Genomic DNA, 8199 nt, shown 5'->3' with positions numbered 1-8199 from the left:
CCCAATCATTTTCTCCCAATATGTAGGTTGTCTCTTCACTTTGTTGACAAAGATATTTGATGAACGAAAGTTTGTAATTTTGGTGAAGTCCAGCGTATCTATTTTGTCTTTTGTTGCTCGTGCTTGTGGTGTCGTATCTAAGAATCCATTGTTAAAAACTAGATCCCAAAGCATTGTCCCTATATTTTCTTCTAAAAGTTTTATGGTTTTAGTTCTTGCATTTAGGTCCTTGGTCCAGTTTGAGTGAATTTTTGTATTAGTGTGAAGTATTGGTCTAGTTTCATTCTTTTGCATGTGAAAATACAGTTTTCCCAGCACCGCTTAATAGAGTATTCTTTTCCCCTTGAATGGACTTAGCACCCTTGTAAAAAATCAGTAAATGTACAGGTTTATTTCTGAACTCTCATTTCCACTATAATAGTCTTTATGTCTATTGTTATATCAATGCCAGACTGTTTTGATTACTGTAGCTTTACAGTATATCTTGAAATCAAGAAGTGTGAGTTCTCCTACTTTGCTCTTCTTTTTCAAGATTCAGGATTGCTTTGGCCCTTTGCAGTTCCATATGAATTTCAGAATTGGCTTGTCCATTTCTGCAAAGAAGGCTGTTGGAATTTTGATGGAGATTGTGTTGAATCTATAGATAGCTTTGGGTAGTGCTGACATCTTAACAATATTGAGTCTTCTAATCCATGAACACAGAATATCTTTCCATATTTTTAGGTCTTTAATTTCTTTCAGTAATGATTTATAGATTTAGTGTTCAATTTTTTTTTCACTTCTTTGGTTAAATTTATTCATAGATATTTTATTCTTTTAGATACTATTGTAAATGAAATTACTTCCTTAATTTCCTTCTCAGAATGCTTGTTACTGATATATAGAAACCCAGCTGATTTTTGTGTGTTGATCTTGTGTCACCTTGCTGAATTCATTTATTAGCTCTACTAGCTGTCTTTGTGGATTCTTTGAGGTTTTCTGTATACAGGATCATGTCATCAGAGAAAAGGGATAGTTTTACTTCTTCCTTCCTGATTTGGACACCTTTCATTTCTTTTTCTTGCCTAATTCCTCTGGCTAAGACTTCTAGTACTACACAGAATAGCAGTGGTGAAAGCAGGCATTCTTTTTCCGTTCCTGATCTTAAGGGGAAAGCTTTCAGTCTTTCTCCACTGAGTATCATGTTAGCTGTGGACTTTTCCATAAAAGCCCTTTACCAGATTGAGGAATTTCCCTTCTATTCCTAACTTGTTGAGTGTTTTAATCATGAAAGAGTGTTGAATTTTATTAAATGCTTTTTTCTACATGCTTTCAAATTGATCATGTGGCTCTTTACCTTTGTTCTATTAATGTGGTATATTACATAGATTGATTTTCTAACATTCAACCACCCCTGCATTCCCAGGATAAATCCCACTTGTTCATGGTGTATAATCCTTTTATTATGCTTTTGGATTCAGTTTGCTACTATTCGTTAAGGATTTTTGCATCTATATTTATAAGGGATAAAAAGAGTGTGATTGGGGATTCAGTATTCTCAGTACACCACACCGAAAGTGGAGGCTGCAAAGTAGAGCCTGTGTCCCGTAAATGAGGAAACCAAAAAACCAAGCCCACTGCCGTCGAGTCGATTCCGACTCATAGTGACCCTATAGGACAGAGTAGAGCTGCCCCATAGAGTTTCCAAGGAGCACCTGGCAGATATGAACTGCAGACCTTTAGGTTAGCAGCTGTAGCACTTAACCACTATGCCACCAGGGCTTCCCATAAATGAGGGTTGGGTGGAATAAGGGACCCCCCCCACAACTTTCTGGCCACACTTATCCGGAACTTAGCCTCTACAACAGGTAACTGGAGGAAGGATGATAAGTGCTGATGTCCTGCCCCTCTTGGGTATATACTGTAGACCTAATCTGGGAGATGTGGGAAGAGGGAGTACTGTATTCTTGGTTGCACTCCCTGGGAGTGGAATTTCTGTCTTAATGGGCTGAGACAAGGAAGGGAGCATGTAGATCTTGACTCAAATCCCACCCACTCTCACTGTTCTTACCAAGTTTTAGTAGGTTTTCTTGAATAAATGGTTCTTCATTTTCTGTATGTCCTTAGCACCATTTTAAGATACTTTCCATTTTTTCTTTTTTTTTTTATGATTTTCACCAGTGTTGTGGGTGTCCAAGGAGCTTCTCACATTACTGTTTCAGAAGGGGAGCTCCTCCTTGCTAGTCTTTTAAAATAATTATTTCCCTGGCCTTGGGAAGTTTCCTCACACACATATGCTACTCAGTGCTCTCCAAACCTCTCAATTTCCTTTTGTGTAGCTGCCTTCCCTCCAGACTCTGCTCTGTGAAATCTAGTCTCCTTGGCCTCTTCAGACTCTCAGGGCTCTCTCGTCAACTCAGGGAGACCACCAGGCTCTGTCTGGGTTCCCCATCTCTGCATCACGGCCTGGAAACTCTGTCTAGGCACCGTGCTAGTGTAATTTTAGGGCTTTAAGGCTTTCGCCTTTTGGAGTCCTACCTCCTGGGTCCAGAGTGGGAGGAGATGGGGAGTGGGGATGAGGCATACCAAAGAAACATGGCTGGCAATTGGTGCTAGTTGTCAGGTAGAAGTTCAGCTCGGGTTTTTGCCCATATTGTCTCAGTTTCCCATGTGACTTCTCCAGCTTGGGCTTCTCACAGTACGGCAGCTGGATTCCAAGGAGTGTTCTAAGCTCAGGAAAACAAATGCAGAAGCAAGTCACAGGGCCAATCCTGATTGAAACAGAGAAGTACTGGCTCTACCTCTAAATGTGAGGATTGGCAAAGGGATTGTAGCCAGAAAAAAAAACTGACAAAAGTATTAGTGGAACTAAATGTAAACCTCAGAAACAGACCCAAGAATATGGAAAGATTCTAAATGAGTCAAATGTAATTTTGCAGCTTTGAAAATATCACTCAATACCAAAGATTAAAATCCAATTGAAATAAAATTTAACTTGAAAAGAAAACTATGTTCAACCTAGTGAAATATATTTAACCTATTTTTATGTAACATTATATATTTAATTTTTTTCAAAACAATATATATTTTTTGTTTTGATGGGTGTTTTAATCTCTGATGTTATTATTTCAAATGAGGAGAAATTAAGAGGGACTTTTTTTTTCCTTCAAAATACTGATGAATACATGAACACATTGAAATTGTGACAAGCCTATACTTTTTGATAAGTTTTTTTATCAAATTATTTTGATAAAAAATAATTTCTCCAGTTTTTTACATATTATTTGCTTCTGCTCTGCTGATTTCATATTTCACATCTATTTGAAGTTTCTATGAGCAGGTATAATTCATTTTATAAATTAGAGGTTATTAATTTCTGAGATTAAATGTAAAACAAGATTTCCAACTAAAATTTCAAAATAAAATAATTCTGAAGGGCAGAGACTATCAAAATGCATAAAGATAAATATCTGATGACAAATAATTTCATGCTTAATAAAATTGTTCAGAATGTCAAAGGAAGGCATTTCCAATAAAATTAACTTCTAATTTTGATGAAAATTTGTAATATACTAATGTTGCTTTTTTAATTTGTGTACTAATATGGAATAAATAATATTTATGGAGACTATAAGGAGTCTTGGTCATGCAGTGGTTAAGTGCTCGGCTGCTAACCAAAAGGTCAGCAGTTCAAACTCACCAGTGGCTCCAAGGGAGAATGATGTGGCAGTCTACTTCCTTAAAGATTATAGCCTTGGAAATCCTATGGGGCAGGTCTCTTCTGTCCTATAGGATCTCTATGAGCCAGAATTGACTTGACAGCAATGGTTTTGGTTGCTATTTTTTTTGAGAGAGAGACTGTAAGCAAAAAGGAAATCCTGGTGGTATAGTAGTTAAGAGCTATGGCTGCTAACGAAAAAAGGCGGCAGCTGGAATCCACCAGGCGCTCCTTGGAGACTCTGTAAGGCAGTTCTACTCTGTCCTATAGGGTCGCTATGAACCGGAATCAACTTGAAGGCACCTAACAACAACAACAACATAAACAAAAAGGGGCCCTGGTGGCTCAGGCGTTAAGAGCTCAGCTGCTAACCAAAAGGCCAGCAGTTTGAATCCACCAGGTGCTCCTTGGAGACTCTATGGGGGGCAGTTCTACTCTGTCCTATAGGGTTGCTATGAGTCGGAAATGACTCTTGGCAGTAAGGGGTTTGGGCTGGGTTTATAAGCAAAAAGGAGTGAAGAACCCAGTCTTAGTTTGTGGTTATGGCTACCTATGCAGAGCTTAATTAGACTGTAGGTAGACCTGGAAAATTTACACATCCCCTCATCTCCTCAGCCTTCCTGGGGTGGGCACAAGCACCATCAGGCCCAGAGACAGACTCCAGTGAGCAAAGATGGGGAACAGCCTATGATCAAGGTTCCTCAAGTGGTGTCTGCCTGGGTTTTCAGTAATTCATGTTCTCCTAGCTATGTGTGTTCTTGTCCTTTCTGGGATTTATCTGTGCTTCTCCAAAGGGGACCTGATATCCCTGGATCTCAGAACTGTCAGAATTCAAAGAGAAAACGCTTATAGGGAGGGGTCCTCTGTGGCTAAAAAGTCGTCAGGTTTGCACGAGTGATTCTCTGTTCCCTGTTACCATCCCTAGCATGTTTTTTTATTCATGCCTGTGGGATTGCTCAGGTAGGTGGGTGGAGAGTGCAGTGTCCCAGGAAAAGGTAAAGGATTAGGAAATCCCAAGTTGGATGCTCCAGGATTCCAGGAAGCAAACCACAGAGCCATTCTGTGTAGACTATAAATGGGAACAATGTCACTGTCTAAGAGCCCTGATCCATTTTCTCTGGTGAGAGATGAATTCCAGCAAGTTCTGAGAAATATCGGGAAGCTGGTATTATTTGCACGAACTCTGCCAAATATTTGATTCTGTGTTACAGAGGCTTCAAGTGCTCTCATTTAATTCCCCCAACACCCCAGCCATGCAGATGATATGATCTTTATTTTTAGGTCACCCCACTTGGAAAGGGCAGATCCAGAATTTATACCGAGGTGCATCTAAGAGAAGAGCTTTCCCACTTCTCGTCACAGGACCACAGCCTCAGAGCCAGTGCCCTCAACCAGGGAACTGGGAGATGCCAATCTTTCACATCTTTTATTTAATTCTCCTAGGGAAGAACTCACGGCTTCCAGTCCTGCACTCACTAGAGCTAAGGAACTAAGGAGGATGGGTGTTAAGTGGAGACGTTTCTTTCATTCTTTGTACCACACTAAACCTCTGCTGTTGAATAGTTTCTTCAAATGAAATCACAAAGGGGAAGCCCATAAGAGGTAGAGGACATGAAAACATGGACTACCCCTTCATTATCTCCCATCATCCCTTCAAGCACTTTTACTGACCCTAGGAGCTCTAGTGAGCATAATTTGAAAAGCACTGGTCTAAACCAAAGAGTGAGCCTAATAGTGCATATTTCAGACCCAAGTGGATGAACGATGGGACTGCATGGGGACCCCATCACTATGACTGCGTTCCTGTTGCAAAGATGAGGGGCTTCACCTCACTGGAGCTTCCACAGTGGGGCTCTCAGCTTTATGGTGTGAGCAGTTTTTTCTGTCAGCCAGCTAATGGGTGAGCAGATACTTGAAGAATCACTCCTAAAAGAAGCTGGCCCATTTACCCTTCACCTATTGAAGGATTGAAATTTCCTGTTACATTAGTGGGAGGGTCAGTCTCTAGGGCTCCCATTTCTTTCTTTCTTTTTAATACTCAGAAGCAAATGTTACACTTTAATAGTAAGAAAACACAACCACAGAGAAGCACTGTGTTTTCTCCTCATTCTATTAGCAAATACACAGAAGAGCAATTAAAAATAGGTTTTACTTCAAAACACAGGTTGTTACACCCAGGAACATGTACCAGAATTATCTGTGGAGATTTTTAAAAATATTTAAGCCCAGGCCTCACTCTTGGGGAAGTTTTCAACAGGGGCCAGGACCTGAGTATTTTTTAAAGCTTCAGGTAACTCTGGTTTTCCTTCTGCTTGAGCCACTGATTTTAGGTTGGCTAGGGAAGTTTGGGTTTATTTCGCTGTTGTTTGGGGTTCTGGGGTGTTTTTCAGGAAAATCTATTAGGAGTTTTGAAGAACTTGGGCCTGGGCTTCTTTGTAGTCTGTCTCAGGTCTTTTTTCTCTGGTGCAGAGTTTCATTCTTTCTCTGCCTCTTCTTTGATTCTTGGCTTCTTCCCTGGGCCTTTACCTGGGGTTCTTGGTTTTGAAGGTTTAGGGGTCTCCAGAGCTGGGGAGGCTTTTCTCTTCTTCCCAACAGGTGTGTTGGGACCAGGACTCTTTTTTGGAGACTCCTTTACTGTGGCACCTTTTTGCATCTCTACATTTTTTTTCTTAGCCTGTATTTTTTTCCACTAGCACCAGCAGTGGAATTTCATCCTCAGATTCATCTCCCACTTTAAGCTGGGCTTTTACTCTGTGGATTTCCTCTTTCTCTCCTGGGGTTTCTCCCTTCTGGGATCTGGGGTGCTGGAGCACCATTGACTTCAGCTGCCACTTTGTCTTTAGTTTGGGCTGATTTAGTCTTTGCAGCCTGTTGCATTTCCCTTTTTCTTCTTTTTTTGGAGCTTTTCTTTTTGCTTTTTCTTTGCCTCTTTTTTCTTCTGGCCGGGAAGAGGTCCTCCTTTCCCTTCACAAAAAGCACTGATGAACAAAGAAAAGATTGGAAGGGCAACTGCTTTCTCAGTTTTCAGGTCTAAGAGTTTCACACTCCCCACTTCTCTGGCTATTTTTCTGAAAGCCCTTTTGTGACAGCAACGACATTTTCAACAATGTGCTGGATCAGCATTCCAGTGTGACCAATGCGGATATGCTCCAAGAGCCATTTTTAGAGATGTTCATGATAGTTCCACCAAGACAGTCATTGATTTCTTTTTAATAAATCCTTGGCCAGGAGGTTTACACATACTGGGACTTTCTTTCAGAGATAGAAATGTTTCCCTATAATTGAGGGTAAAAGCCTCCTAATACTTGTATCAGTAAGGAAGAAGTAAAAACTACCCAAGAGGCAGAGCTTGGCTTCATAGGGTTTATATTCTTTTTTTTTTTAAGTTCAGAATAGGATAACCTGAAAAATGATTTTAATTTTATGCTTTTTCAAAATATTCCTATAGAAATGTTCCATCTTCTCAGGAGTTAAATTGGACTCGTCATTGGTAAATAAACAGATTTCTGCTAAATCTGATCGAATACCGTAAGGCAAGGATAATCTGACCCTGAGTTCTTTCTTTGGAATTTTCCATACCACCGCCATCAAAAATAAATTTTCATTCTCATTTAAAAGCACTTCAGTAGCGTGTTTTTCTGGACTGTCAATGCACCAACAGAGCCTTCACTGCTTTTTTAACCTGTATTTTGTCCAGCTCCTGCCGCGGCTCTGCTGCAGCCAGGGTCGCTGAGCAGAGGCTGAGGTTGGGGTCAAAGCCGAGTCCTTCCTACCGCCCTCACCTCGTGCAGTGGAACACGGGGAAAGAGCAAGCTAACTCCTCCCGTGCACGCATGAACCCAGGCCCGCAGCCAGAATTAAGGGGCTAGGGCTCGTTCTGGTTTCTAATATCTGAGAGGCTGGGAGAGTTTCCAGAAGGATTATTGGGGAGCAGGAATTCTGCCCAGGGAGATGGTCATGGGGAAGAGAACTTCAACAAGGATTTGCTGAGCATCTACTTATACTGTGCTAAACTGTACTCTAACTGCTGGGTGTGGTTATGAAGAACAAGCTGGCGTTTTCACTAACAAAGGTTACAGCCCAGGAAATTCTCTCCCCAAGGCACTGTTGGAATTTAATCTAAATGTTTTCACTCTCCAATGCCTTCCTCTGTACTCCATGACAGCAGCACCCACCTGCACTGGCATTGTCCTAGATACCCGGGCTAGGATCCCAAGTTAGAGTCTTGGGGCTTATCACTTCTCCGAACCTTGGTTTCCGTGTCTGTAAATCGGAGGAAGTTTTAGCAATTTCACAAGGTCGTGATGAGGACTGAATAAAGCAGTGAGACATACACATAAACTAATAATTTCTCTATGAGAAGACACCATAAATAAAATAAAAAGACAAGTGGGAGACTGGGAAAAATCTTTTTAATATATTTTCTAGGCAAAGCAATCATACTAAAAATATATGGAGAAATCTTACAAAATAAAAGAAGAAAAACAGACAAGCCTACACAT

The 8199-nt window shown here is 40.7% G+C and overlaps 1 pseudogene; it reads right to left on the bottom strand.

Annotated features, from left to right (window-relative positions):
* Positions 1 to 6083: 6083 nt before the first annotated feature.
* Positions 6084 to 7884, bottom strand: LOC126068713 (ribosomal L1 domain-containing protein 1-like; annotated as a pseudogene).
* Between the last annotated feature and the right edge of the window lie 315 nt (positions 7885 to 8199).

This window comes from Elephas maximus, chromosome X (assembly GCF_024166365.1).
Source record: "Elephas maximus indicus isolate mEleMax1 chromosome X, mEleMax1 primary haplotype, whole genome shotgun sequence".
Classification (NCBI taxonomy): Eukaryota; Metazoa; Chordata; class Mammalia; order Proboscidea; family Elephantidae; genus Elephas; species Elephas maximus.
Note: the sequence above shows the minus strand (reverse complement) of the source record. Positions and strands in the feature narration are given on the sequence as shown.